Genomic DNA, 14,146 nt, shown 5'->3' with positions numbered 1-14,146 from the left:
AAAAAAAAAAAAAAAAAAAAAAAAAAGATATTTAGTTTAAGAAACCAAGCTATTTGATTTCTTTCCATATTTCTAATGCTATTTTCCTAGAAAAATTTAACAATTCAGCTCCAAAGTTTTCCCAAACTGCCTCACACTCCTGAGCTCTGTCATCCCTACTATATCAAATCTCGAAGGAATCCCATCTCCTTGGCACTATTTATTGGTGTCGGAACCAGGTAAACAATGAGCCTTTCCGTCCCTGGAAGGAGGTTGGGAAACTCCACCCACAGTCCGGTGGAGTCAGGTGGGGTCCGGTGGGAACAGTGAGGAAGCCAACTGTCTGCCCTGCGGACACAGTGGAGCGAGACACCAAAGGAAACCGGAAAGCCAGGCTCCAGCCCCAGCACACGCATGTCCATGCCGTGCAGACACCAAGACCAAGAGAGCAACATCAAAGTGAGCTCACAGCCAGTGATCCCAAAGGAGGTCATTTCAGGGACATCGCCATGACCCCAGGCAGGTATGAGCTCCCAAAGAGGTTCCTGCTAGACTTGAGTCTACCCAGGCAATCAGAACAGGTCAGAAAACCAGCCTCAGTTTTCCTGTATTGGCAGCCACAGAAAGTGAAAGGATAACCTGTTGGAGCGTTTAACAAGCTTAGAAGGTCAAAGAGGCGTGGCAAGTGTGGCCAGTGTGTTCAGTAGGTTTGGCTGTGAAGAGAACCAGAAACATGGCAGGACCTGAGAAGGTGCAGGCCAGGAAGTGAGTGGCGTCTCAGGACAGAAGACTGAATGCTGGTAGGAACACCTGCTACACTGGGAGGCAGGGTTGGTAGCTATAGAAGCCAAGTCCTAGAGCAGGTGACAGAGGGAGAGAGGAGGTGGGCGTGGAACAGAGCACGGGGTCACTGCTGCAGGAGCAGGGCTACTTGGCCCAGCGGCACCCAAGGGACTGAACTAATGCACAGTGAGGCATGGTGCTAGCTTCGGCTGGGGACCATAAGGGCGTCTGTTGGAACAGCTTCTATTAAAAGACATGTGAAGGGCCAGGGATTTAGCTCAGTGGTTCTGCTGCCTAGAAAGCACAAGGATCCAAGTTCGATCCCCGGTACCAAAAAATAAGTAAGTAAATAAATAAATAAAATGAAAGCCATGTGAGAAGCGGTCAGTGAGGGAGAACAATCACAGTTGAGGAGACAGAACAAAGTATGCCTCTGTGCCCTTGGAGAGGAATGGGCAGCCCTCCAGAACTTCCGAGGACTTTCAGATGACAGGAAGTGGGACCGTGAGTGCAGCCAGGAAGTGCAGTAAAGAACCCAGGGCATCTTCAAGGGAGCAGTTACAAAGCGTGCTGGTGGCCTGGCAAGCACCTGCCACCTAGGTGGGGACAGGACCAGCTGGCCACTGGGTCATGAAGGACCCCTGATACCAGCCTCTCAAAGTCTACTCTTGCCATGGGCTCAGCTTCTCTACAAGGAAGAGTGTAGTCTCCTTGCCTGAGAGGGCACATGCCTGGTTGCAGGAGTTTAGCCACAGGTGGAGGGAGAGGGCCGAGTCTCACTATTCTTTATGTAGATGTGTTGTACAAACCAAATTGCTCCCATCTTTAAAAGACTTTCTTCTGTTCTGATATCACATCATTTCTAATCCATGTGTATAAAGACATCCCTCCTCCTATGAAAGCAGGGTGCCGATGGCTGGAAGTTGGTTTCTGATGGCCTGAAATTGTCAGCCTTATAACGATCCCTGTGTTTTTGACATCTTAGTGGTCTCTGAAGTAAAAACAAACAAACAAAAAAAGAAACTCTCCAAACAAAGAGCTTGAAAGTTTGCCAATCGTAAGGTCATTCATTCACAGAGATAACAAGAATAACAGCACTATATATTGAGTCCCTGTTGCCTGCTAGGCACAGCTGTAATGGACACACACGCATTTCCTTTGTTCTCCACAGTAGTACAGCAGGGTAGGTGTGGTCTACCCCTTTCACAGAAGAAGAAACTGAGACTTCCACTACCAGGGCTTCCAGTCTTAAATCTCATGGTCCTCCCAGACCATGTGGAAGGATTCCTACGCGCCTGGACAGCTACCAGGATTTCACTGCTGTGAGATGTAACCACACCCATTTGGGTTCGTGCACAAATCACCTACTTCCCAAACCTCTCTCCCGCTCTCTCGGGAAATCAGGTTGAAATCAGAGTATATTAGTCAGCTTTTTATTACTATGACAACACACCTGACATAAACTGTTTAAAAGAGGAAAGACTTATTTGGGCTCACAGATTCAGAGGTCTCAGTCCATGGTTGGCCAGCTCCATTGGTTTTAGGCCCGTGATGAGGCAGAAACAGCATGGCAGAGGGTGTGGAAGAGGACAGCTGCTCACTTCACGGCAGCCAGGAAACAGAGAGGGCTGGAAAAGAGCCAGAGAGAGAGAGAGAGAGAGAGAGAGATAGAGAGAGAGAAGGAGAAAAGGGACCAGAGACAAGAACATCCTTCTCCAGGTTACCCCTCCAGGAAGCCACTTCCTCTAACCAAGTCCCCTTCTGACAGCACATTTAGCTATGAACTTATAATGGATTCAACCTGCCAATGAGATTAACATCTACCATGGCCCAGTCACCTTCCAAAAGTCTCAACTCTGAACACATGAGCCTTTGGGAACTTTTTTTTTGGTACCGGGGATTGAACTCAGGACCTTGTGCTTGTGAGGCAGGCAGCAGAACCACTGAGCCAAACCCCTGGCCCTGGGGAACATTTTTATGGAAACTATAACATGGGGTCAGACTAAAAACAGATGGAGAGTCAAGCTGGGTGGTTTCCTGGGAAATAAAATTAACTTGAAGAAGCCATCCTGCATGATGCTCTGTGGCCCAGAGGCTTTTGGCCATTTCTGAAACTGCCCAGATGTTTCTGGATACAGAGGCGCCGTGAGATGGCCTCTTTGTGTCTGACCAAACACACTCACTTCACCTGCTTCTGGGTCAGCCAGGTCCTCCCTTCCTGCTACTCATGGGGAGTTGCGGGTCCCAGAGGTCCCTCTGAGGCTCTTCCCTCTCTCTCCTACCCGCATCCTCTAGCAGGCACAATGCTACGCAGAGCACCGGAGGGGATTATTAACCTTATCTCACAGATGGGGAAACGGAGGCACAATGAAGCCAAGAAGCTGGCTCAGAGTCACACAAGCTGTAAGGGGCAGAAGAAGCCCACTTGGGTCTGGGCCTCCCACTGTGACCCTGAAGTAAGTACTCCCTGAAGAAGGAGAAAGGCGACCCCAAGCTGTGGCAGCTCCCAGCCTCCTTTCACATGAGTGTGCCCTCCCTGGATGCCATGGCAACTGCATGAACCCATCACGCCCTGGGCTCTTCACGAAAGGACAGTTCCACCCAACAATCATCCCGAACATTGCACCTGAGAATGGACTTGCAGCCTGGGTATCTGAGCTGCCATCATTCTGATGGTGGCAATGTTTTGGTTCTAAATTTGCCCTTTGTTTTTGCACTTGGAGGTCAAACGTGCTTCTTCGTTCTCCCTTTGGCCCTTTTAAAATTTGTCCCTATAGAACAAAATTTAACACCTTATAAATCCCACACAGTCGATTTTCACTGTAGGACTTTACATTCATGGCTGGGCATTCTAAGTTTCCCATTGTCTTCTCTTTTTCACTATTATTTTTAAATGCACTAAAATGATGCATGCACTTGATTAAAAATAAGAGCCTATCAGAGATTATGAGATAAAGCTCTACCACTCCCAGCCCAGCTCCAGTCCCCAAAGGCAGCCACTAAACCCGTGCGGTAGTGATGATGGGAGGTTGGTTGATTGCCTTGTAGCTATCTCCGTCTCTAAATACCTTGCACTATTAATTCCTTTTTAAAATTCTTAGCATGATTTTTATTGCGCATTACTCTGCTGAGCTATTCAACTTTAAATGCAAATGTGAACCCATTTAGCTAGAAAGTAGAATCAGTCAAATGCACTGTTCACACTCCCAATGTGCGTTTCGTTCCTATCAGAGCTGAGGCAGGGCTGCAGCTGGTTATATGCCCTGCTCTTCTGTTTATCTGCTGCGTTTTATTTTCTTTTTTATTAGTTCATATCAGTTGTGCAGCAGGTTTCATTCTGGCTTATTTGTAGGTGATTATCACATACTTTTCCCTTCTACTTTCAGGTCACCTGTTTCAGATTTCACCTATTAGGGAGAACGTGTGACACTTGTCTTTCTGAGTCTGGTTTATTTTGCTTAAGAAGACGACCTCCAGTTCCATCCATTTTCTTGCAAATGACATTATTTCAGCCTTGTTCGTGGCTGCATAGTGCTTCATTGTGCATACACAGGAGGGAACTGACGAATATGGTGACTGTTCACATGTTTTAAAACTTGACAGTAAAAGACACATTGCTGTTCTCCTGCCTCGGGATAGTCCCCTTGCTTCAAGCACACTCGTTCCATTGCTCTTGACACTTTATAAAACAGTTCTGGAAGTCTTCTTGTCATAATGTTTTTCCAAGATGTGCTGCTGGGTGGGAAAATGTCCCCCAAAGCTACCCGTGTCCTGCAGCAGAGGCCCGGTGCTCAGGCTGTACCTCAGGGCCCTGTGCTCCTTGACCCTGGGCTCTGAGGAGTCTGTGTCCACTCTCCTGAATGTGGAAGGACCCCGACACCCGGAGGCCCCAGCCCATGCACTGCTGGGCCCTTTCCTCCCTTCCCTTCCCTTCCCTTCCCAGTGACAAAGAGACTGTCAGACAGGCTGACACATAAGAGACAGTCTAGTGTTCTCCGGACTCTCTCTGTCTCTCTGAGACCTACATTTTCCCCTTAGGCTAAACGAAGACTCCATTTCTTCTCCACCTCCGAGCACCTTACGTGTCCAGGGTCCCCTCGGGAGCACCGTGAGGCAGGCAGGCGGGCGGCCTTCTCACACCTGTGCAATGAAGCAGCGGCCAGCCCCCTTCTGCCCTAGCCGCCAACCTCCCCGGACTATAAAAAAAAAAAAAGTTGAGTTTCTCTCTTTCTCTCTTCCTTTTTCCATTCCCTAACCCATCAAGAAGCAAAAAGAGTTATAATCAGCATCTTGTTTTTCATTAAGAAAGGAAAGTTACCACTACTTCCAGATGACCCTTTGGTTGAAAAGACACTTGCTGCCCAAGGGTGGGGGAAGGCAGAATTACTTGCTGCATGTCTGCCAGATGTGCGAGTGCTCCAATGGGCTAAGCCAGATGTGCTGAGTGCTGTCGCGCCATGGCCACTACAGCCCCATGGGGGAGGTGGGCACATTCCACAATGCCCAGCTTTCAGATAAATCCAGGCCCAGGCTGGACAGTGGCACCCCGGGGGCAGAGGCTGCTTTGTACACTTTGACATCTATGGTATTGGCTCCCCAAACACGAGGAAGGCCCTAAATATCTGCTCAAGGAATAAAGTTGCCAAGATCCCAGAGCTACTTAGATTTCTGGGCTCCTAATCAAATGTTCTCTCCACTAATCTGAGCTCCCTCTGCCTGAGTGAGCCAAAGGCCTTGAAAACAACAAACAGATTTTACTAACTGTACAATTGCCAAAGGCGAACAAGCCAGGCACATAAAAGAAAACAGGTTTTAAGGATAAATGAGCAGGGCTCAGATCCCCTGACTGCCTCACCCATTGCATATTAAGTGGTTCAGATTGTGACAGGTCCAGCCACAGGAAGGGATGGTCCATTTTGTACCAAAACTCCATTTGCTCAGTGGTCCTCCACCCTGGGCACACGGTGTCATCATGGGTGACAGCAGCACACCCTCCATCCTCCATCCTCCTCAACACCATGGGTCCTACCTCATGATTCCCTCCCTGGCCCTCAAAGGTGACCGGGCATGAGTATCCTGGGGCCAGAGCAAGCCCATCGCTTGCTGTGGGAAACAAATTGGATGGATGCGTGGTACCAAGGGCGTGGAGCTAATGCGATCAAAGCCCGGCCCACAGCTGCCAAGCTGCATGACACCCATCAGTCACCTGCTTCCCACTTGCTGGGGTGCACACTGGAGGTGGTCCAGATGAGTCAGTGAGAGTTTTAATTACTCAACAGAGCTCCCCTGATCTAAGATTTGAGCTGTGGAAATGGGAGGGAAAGGCTTGGAACTATCTCCAGCGTCAACTGTGTGGGGACGCGTACCTATCAGGAAACTCACCTGTATGATCTACAGTGGCACCCAGTGCACTACATTAGCAAGCCCTTTTGCCTTCATCCGGTCACTCAACATTTATACCAACCCTTTAAGGGTTGGTTCATTGACTCCACCCATTGGCGTCCTCATTGTACTCTATGTACTGCTCTGGGCACTACTTCTCACCAAATCTCGGTATCGTTAGATCCCTCCAAGAAGGGAGCTTTACCAACATTATTTTACAAATATGGAAACCAAAGCCCAGAGACACTAAGTAACTTGCTCAAGCTGAGCGGCTTTAGTGGCCATCAGAGTGAACTTCCCAGTCCATCTCAGAGCAAGTGAGTATAAAAGAAACCAGAGCTCAGATGATCCAGATTATATCCCCTGTCCTGTGTGGCCTGTTAATGATGCAAATCTGGAGGACTGGGTGGGAAGAGGAAAGGATTTTCATGATGTCAAAAGATCAGCAAGCTCTTTCAGATAGGAGCCCCAGAGCCTCCAGAAACTCCAGCAAACTCTCTTGGGTTCATTTAATGCACACAGAGCTCATCCTGGACGGGGTGACACTCAAGGTGACACAGGCTCCAACATGGAAATCCCCTCAGCTCCCTGGAGAGGATCTGGGCTGAGAGCACTGATTTTGAGTCCCAGTTTCAGGCTTGAGCAAAAGCCACTTATCCTTTGGGGGCCTCTGTTCCCTCATCTTAAAATGGAAAAAAAAACAACTGCTTATTTTGCAGAATTCTTGTATAGCTTAGAGATCATGGCAAAGAATAAGTGTTCAGGGGACTAAAATGTATAATAGATATTGGGAAATGGGAAGAAAATATTCAAATGGGAAGGGGAGCAAAGGAGCAGGGAGAGAAAAAGGAAGAAAGGGACAAAAAAGAAAAGAATAAGTGCTTGTTAAAAGGTTCTGATGAGAGTGGAGACGGTGCTAGCAACAATATGTAATCTTGCCCTTCACATTTTTAATGTAAAAATAAACAATAAGATAGAAACTACATGAAGAACTAAACAGCTATTGCATTAGCTTACCCTTGCCATAAAATATTCAAAGTGCTCAGCTAGGTTTGGAGACCAAATTCCATTATTACAAATATTATAGAAATATAATAGAACTCTATATAATGAAATATTGCACATCTACAGGATGACCCCTCACTGGAATAAGGCAAACAGGAAACCCATGTATATGGGGGACACACTATTAAAGAGGTACCCCCTTCCCTGGACTTAGTGACAAGTTGTGTAGTGGACCCCAGAAGTTGGGTGGAGCCATAAGCAAAGCCCACCTCAAATATTCGAAGCCAAGAAACTCAAAACACACAATCTAGTCAGTACAAATAAATCTGGAACATACCAAACCCCTCCTCTGTGTTACAACAAAATTAAAATTCCCTACCTTTCCTCAATCAGAACAAATAATTTAAATGTCTCACGAATTTTTATCCTGTCCTATTGCTTTGGCTTGTCATTTCTCATCTCTCAGTTCTAGGTTCAGGCAGCTAAAATCTGAATTTTCCTACTTTGTCTCAAGGTTCCATCCTGAGAAGAGCAGCAGCTGCTGTTCCTTCAGCACTGGGGGGCTCCAACTCCACTAACCCTTTATTGCACGCCACCGCCACCCTGGGTCTCTGCACTTGGGCACTGGCAGGCAATAGGAAGAGGCAGAACTGTGCACACCACAGCCACATAGCGACTGGCTGCCCAGAGCGGGTGTGAGGAAAGAGAAGTACTTAGTTCACCCAGAGACAAAAAGAGGCACTTGATTTGGAATCCAACCGTGAGAATTTCAAGATTGGAATTTGGGAAGAGGAATCTGCCCATTGCAGACAAGAGTCTGTTGCAGAATTGGGAAGACTCTTTGGAGACCGTGTAAACACGCCCAGCTGGTTCTTCATTATTGGGAAGCAGAGAGAGAGCAGGAGGCTTGGTCCTCTGTCTGCAGTCACTGTGTAACCACAGGCTGGGAAATGACAGGCAACACATTCCGTCTTCCTGCCTGGATAATCTTCCTCCTCCTCCTCCTGACAAGTGAAGATTTGCTGATATAAGAAGCTCTGAGGGCTCCGGCTGGAGGTGGAAGCCCAGTGCCAGCATCCTCCTGTTGGAGTGGTTCCTCCTGTGTGGGTTCAGCCCCAACTGTCAGCCAGAGCCAGGCACAGAGAGGACAGAGCTGGCTCTGATGCCCACAACATGATGCATTAGACAGCACCTGGTGAATTATGTGTCCATTAACTGAGTAGCTCTGGGCTTTATGACTTGCTCATTTTGTAAATCAGAAATAATAACAGTAACAGCTCACCATCTTCTCCTGCTGCTGGGGAGAGCCAGTGTTTCATCTGTCATTAAACAATTACAGCTGCTCCCCTGACAGCTCTGTTCCAGCTCCAGGATATCGGTTGTTTGCAAAGTCTGTGCTTCCATTCTGACCCGCCCAGCCAGGACCTGACCACTTGTACCGCTTAATTCTTATCAAAGATCACTGGCCCCTGGTCAGCTCAGGGGGGAAGCTGAAAGTTTCAGGGCAGAACGCCTCAGGGAGGGACCAGATGTCCCCGAGTTAGTGCCAGAGGGCCTGGAAGAGGTCCCTGATAATCCCTCCTGGTGGCCGTCTTCCCCATTCCGATTTGCCCTGCCCATCCAGCTGTGCCCATTTTGGGCCTGGCCGTGCTGCCAGCCGGCAGGGAAGCAGAGAGGTGATGTGGAGGTGAGTGTGTCTTTCACAGGGCAGGAACAGTGTTCCTCTCTGGGTGTCTCACCCTGCGCTGGGCCTCCTACGCTGAATCTCAAATGCAGTGTGTGTTTGCTGCGTGGTGCTGATTCACCTCAACCACTGGGGCAGCCTTCTGAGGCAGGCTAACAACTTCCAAACAATGCTTTTCCCCAAAGGATGAAATGCAAGAAGCAGAAAGAGACCCATCGTTCCCAACCTGTGGATGACAGACCTGGTGCCGTGGACACAGAGAGAACAGCCATGACGGAGAATCCACATCATCCATCAGAACCAAGCACCAGTCGAACGTGCCCCACCTTCTTTGAGTGTGGCCCAATCTGGGCTGATATGGGGCTCCTAATGTACCCATGGAGGACTCAACTCTTAGTTCTTGGCATTTTCCCCCATTTTTCTCTATGTTCTTTTTCTTATATATGCCTGGGTTCCTGACGCACTTATGAATGGCCCTTTTTGAATTAACTGATTAGTTAACTGAATATCATTTATTATCTTTGATTTTGATGAGTACATGTCTATTTATCTGCCTTTCATTTTGTTTTCTATTTATACTTGTGATAGCTAAGCTTGTGTGTCTGATTTTTTTCACTGGACATTATGGGCTCCAGGTGCACCCATCTTCCTATACCTGACTCAAGTTTATCCTTCTTTATGGCCGGGTAGGACTCCACTGTGTATAAATACCGCATTTTCTTTCTCCAGGCATCTGCTGGACTATTTCAAAAAACCAGAGAGCACTGACAACAGCATATATTTGACTGTGTGATTCTGTTCCACTAGCCCTGTCTCTCTCCCTAACCTAAGGCAATCATTTGTCTCCTGTGGCCTTAGTTTTTTTTAATACGTTTTATTTTACATAAGTTTTTTTTTTAATATTTAATAGTAAACAATATTCCCCCGGATCTTAATTTTTTTATTCAGTGAGTTGAACATGGACCTGCACTGCGTGCGATGTCTGTTACACAGCGTATACTTACCATATTTAATAGCGTGTGGTTGTGACTTATTCATTCTTTGTGCCACTACAGGGCAATGTCACGCTTTATATATCCAGTATCCTACACGGAGCACTGTTGGTTCAGAGTTTTTTGCGGATAGGAGCATCACTCCGGGCACGTGGTTAAGTGAGCCTCCAGGTATGAACACAAAAGCATCTTTCTTACACATACTTCTCGTAGGGAGGTTGCCGGGTCACAGGACTCATGAGTGTGCCACTTCGTGTCCATGACCCACGGCTGCTGGAAATGCCGGTACCAGTCTGCACTGCCACCGGGGAAGCACAGGAGATCCGGTTCATGGACAATTCTCTCCCACACGTGGTCTCATCAGGCCTCTCAGCCCCGGCCATCAAACGAGCGCACACAGCAGTGGAGATTCGTTGCTACAATAATTTTATGAAGCACTCTGGAAATACGCATTAAAATTTTAAAAGATTTGCTCTTTAATCCAGGAGTATTGCTTTTTAAATCCATTCTACTAAAAAAAAGTGAAAGCAAATACATATTAATGAACTTTAAGACATTTCTTGCATTTCCTTATGTATCAGCCAAAGTTCAAGACAATCTGAACATCTAGCCTTAGGTGACTGGCGGAATAAATTGTGGAAGATTCATGCACAGACCAAACTGCAATCGTGAAAAACAAAACCAAATTAGGAATGTGTGTGATGGCTTGGATCAGACTCGCCGCATGCTGTGAGGTAAAAAAGAGAGTCACAGAGTCGCAGGTATGCTGTGATCACACGTTAGCTGCTCTGCGAAAGTGGGAACGGATGCTGCAGTTGCTTGGCTTTGTTTACACGTGTGATTATCTCAGAAGAGTGGGATGGGCTGAGAAGGTAGCAAGCAGCCTGGGTCCCTGCAGCAGCCTCTTGTCTTTCGTCCTCTTTTCCCATTGTTCAGAGCCTGCAAGGTCCCATGCAATGAACTCGAAACCCCTCCACCTGACATTCATGTCCTGTCCCGAGCCGGCCCGTCCTGCGTCTCTCCCACTCTCCTGCGTGGTAAGATGCTCAGGCAGTCTGACCATTCCTTGGGCTTTCTTGTAATCTCCTCCCCTTTGCTTGTCCTCTTTACCTGGAACCTCCACCGTACACCCAGTCTGAAAATTGGGTCCATTCCTCAAGATCCGGTCAAAAGTTTGAAGCTGCCATAGAACCCCCGAAAACAAAGCTGAGCACCCCAGCCCGGGGAGGAGGGAAGGGGGCAGGGACTGGTGCCTAGCACATATGGTCCCCAATCAGCTGCTCCCACCAAATCTGGCCCCTTTTCTGTCTCAGGACTCAAAGTCCCGGGAGGCAGAATCCTAGTGACCCAGCTCCGACCAACATCCCCACCATTTCTCAAAGAACATTCATCTTCCCCAGTGGAGTTCTGAATCAACAGAGAACAGGACAAAGGATTGAAGTAAATGGAGATTCCGAGAGCAGCTGCATTACAGATGAAGCTTTTATGAGAGAATTCGCTTCCAAGGGCAGAACCTAGAGGCAGAAACAGCTGTGCACAGCGGAGCTGGACCTCTGAGCTCCCGACAGACGACTGGTCCTGATGGGAAGAGAGAAGAACCGGGTGACACTGCCAGGATTTTCTTTCCAGTAACAGGCGAAAGCCGCCCTTTCCTGAATGGAAGGACACATCACGACCTCAGTCAGAGGCAGCATCTTGTCACCAGAGCCACAGAGAGAAGGTGGGCCAGGTCCCTAAATGAAGGGGTAATGGAAACTTGGCAGAAAGACAACAGATGTCCCCTGCATCAGCCTTTGTCCCTGCTAGACAGCGGGTCCTCACCCTTTCCTCAGCCTCACCTTTGCCTCTCTCTACACAGTGTCCATGGGCTTACGTTCCGTCACAGCGTGGCAGGGCTGACACCACACAGGCACAGAAACACGCCCAGCCATGGCCCAAGGTGGTAAAGGTGTGAGGCTCCCTCTCTCGGCTCCTCCTTCCGGCTCCCAGCTCTCTGTGCACACCTGGGTAGGTGCTGGCAGGAACTGGCTTGGGAGCCTCTGTGGGAGGCAGAGAGAGAGAGACGCTGTTCTGCTTCCCTCCCCCAGCTGAGAAGCCACAGCCTTCTTTGGCTGCTGCCCTGTCCCCAGGAGGATGTCCCAGCCCTGCAGGTTCCTCACCGGCCACCCCGACCCACCAGAACTCTCCCCAGGCAGCTCCTTGGTGAGAACACAGCTTGGCTGCTTCACAGGAACCTACTTTAGGGGGAGTTTCAGGCAGAACCCCTGACCTCCTGGCCCCCGAAAACATACCCTAGGCCTCTGAGACCGAAGAGGCTTCTGGGGGATGAGCAGAAGCCTGGAAATTGTCAGAAATCAGCTGGCCCATGGTGGACATTCTGTAGCCTGAAAGGTGGGGAGCAGTGATTGCTGCTGATGGGAGAAAACCAGCCCAAAGCTGCCAGGGATGGATGAGGTCCAAATGGGATCAGAGAGCTGAAAGGGCAGTTGTACCCTGCAGCTCGAGGGTGTCCTGACTTGGGGCGCATGCGTCGATGGTGAATATTGGAAGTTTACTAAGGTTTCTGGGTCTCAGTTCCCTCTGTCGGTTAGTGTTTTCAGTACCCACCTCCACCACGGGCACTGCAGCCCCACCCATCCTTCCTGTGACCTACATATACCTACTGTGTCCCCCGAGCTCAGCTTCAACACAGGGCCTGTGCTCCTGGCTCCCTTTCCAAATTCTCATTCCAGAGGATAAGAAGTCCTGAGTTTTTTCAGAAAAAGGTGAGTTCTCATTGCTTAGAAACAAAGCAGAGCCAACTCGCTTTACCCATGGAGGGGCTGGAGGGGGCCCGGTGTCCCCAGGTACCCCGCCTGGGCCTGCAAGGAAAAACAAGGGCAACAAAGAGGGGGATTCAATCACAAATCCTGTGACCCCATAACAGGGCTCTGAGGAGTCTGGCTCTAGGAGCCACCTGTCTTCTCTGGGCCTCAGTTTCCCAGGTTAGGAATGACTGGCTGAGAAAAGATTTGATGACCATGACCACAAGCTCGTGCTGGGAGATGCCACCTCTCCACTCTCCAGAGCTGGTGGTTGCAACTCCAGCAGCCCTGATAAAGTATTTCTCTTGGGCAGTGTTCCTGCAATAAGTCATTTCCACGCTCACATGAAGCGCATTTGTGCTTTTGCTGCAGGAGGGGACCACGGAGTGAATTACTCCTTTCTCTAACCACTCAGGGCCCTGGGAGAGCTGGTTCATTTCACAGAGGCAAGCAATTTACTCCTAGAAGGTCACCGGGAGCCTCACCAGGCCTCCAAAGCTTTGGAAAATTACCCAAACCTCTTCCCCGCCCCCAAGCACACTGAACAGACTGCTTCAAGGTTGTTTGGCTGATTGTCGGGTCCCCAATGAGCATTTACCAACCATCTTCTGGGTACAGACGAGGCACGAGGCACCTGGCAGATGTGAAAGGCAGATGTGCCCATCCTCCCATGACTCATAAACCTGGGAGACAAACAGATCACGGTCAGTAGGCCATCCTGGAGGCCCTAGGCCAGCTCTGTAGTCTCCGTTTCTTCAGCTGAATGATGCAAGTCCTTGGTGATTCGTCTCTCAAGATCTTTCTCTTCTGCCTTTTAAAAGGCTGAAAATGAATGGGTGATTCCAACACTTGAAGGAAAGGATCTGCTGGGCTCCGCCCAAGCCGGGTCCTCACTGCACCTTCCACGAGCATCTGCCCAGGATGCTGAAGGGGAAGGGACCGACCCAGCGTGACTCAGGGACCAAGAAGTTGGGAGACTCAGACTGGACTCGGGTCTGCTGCCCACCAGGCTTATGTGTAAGAGTTTCACTCACAGGTATCTCCAACAGAGACTTACACCCAGGAATCATACTTCTACCCTAGGAAGATGGAAGGGGGCCTTCAAGGAATTTTCATTTGCACAGATGAAGCAGAACTGTGAGCCATCGTTCCAGGGGTGTCTTTGCTGTGCCAGGTTAGAGCTTCCAGCACATCCTGGGGACCCGAGAAGGCTTCAGGACAGTGTGACCTCTGGGTGTGTCCTGGAGCACTGGGAAGGGCACGGAGGTTATCTGGGGAGACCCAAAGAGAGCATGGCATGAGAACGTGTGAACAGGAGTCCAGCCTCAGGGGACAGGGACATCCTGGCCATCGACCTCAGAAGTCAGGAGTGGTGGCAGGGAGCTCGGACAGAGGCCAGCCCTGAGCAGGAGCTCCAGAATGCAAATCTCTCCCCAGATCTTGCCTGTGTGCTACCAAGCCCATCTCCTCCACACTCTTCTGTGAAACCCCTTACAGTGGATCCTAACCAGCCCCAC

This window comes from Fukomys damarensis, unplaced genomic scaffold, assembly GCF_012274545.1.
Source record: "Fukomys damarensis isolate Sample0158 unplaced genomic scaffold, DMR_v1.0_HiC HiC_scaffold_12, whole genome shotgun sequence".
NCBI classification, from domain to species: Eukaryota; Metazoa; Chordata; class Mammalia; order Rodentia; family Bathyergidae; genus Fukomys; species Fukomys damarensis.
The sequence above is the reverse complement of the archived record's forward strand: the minus strand, read 5'-3'. Positions refer to the sequence as shown.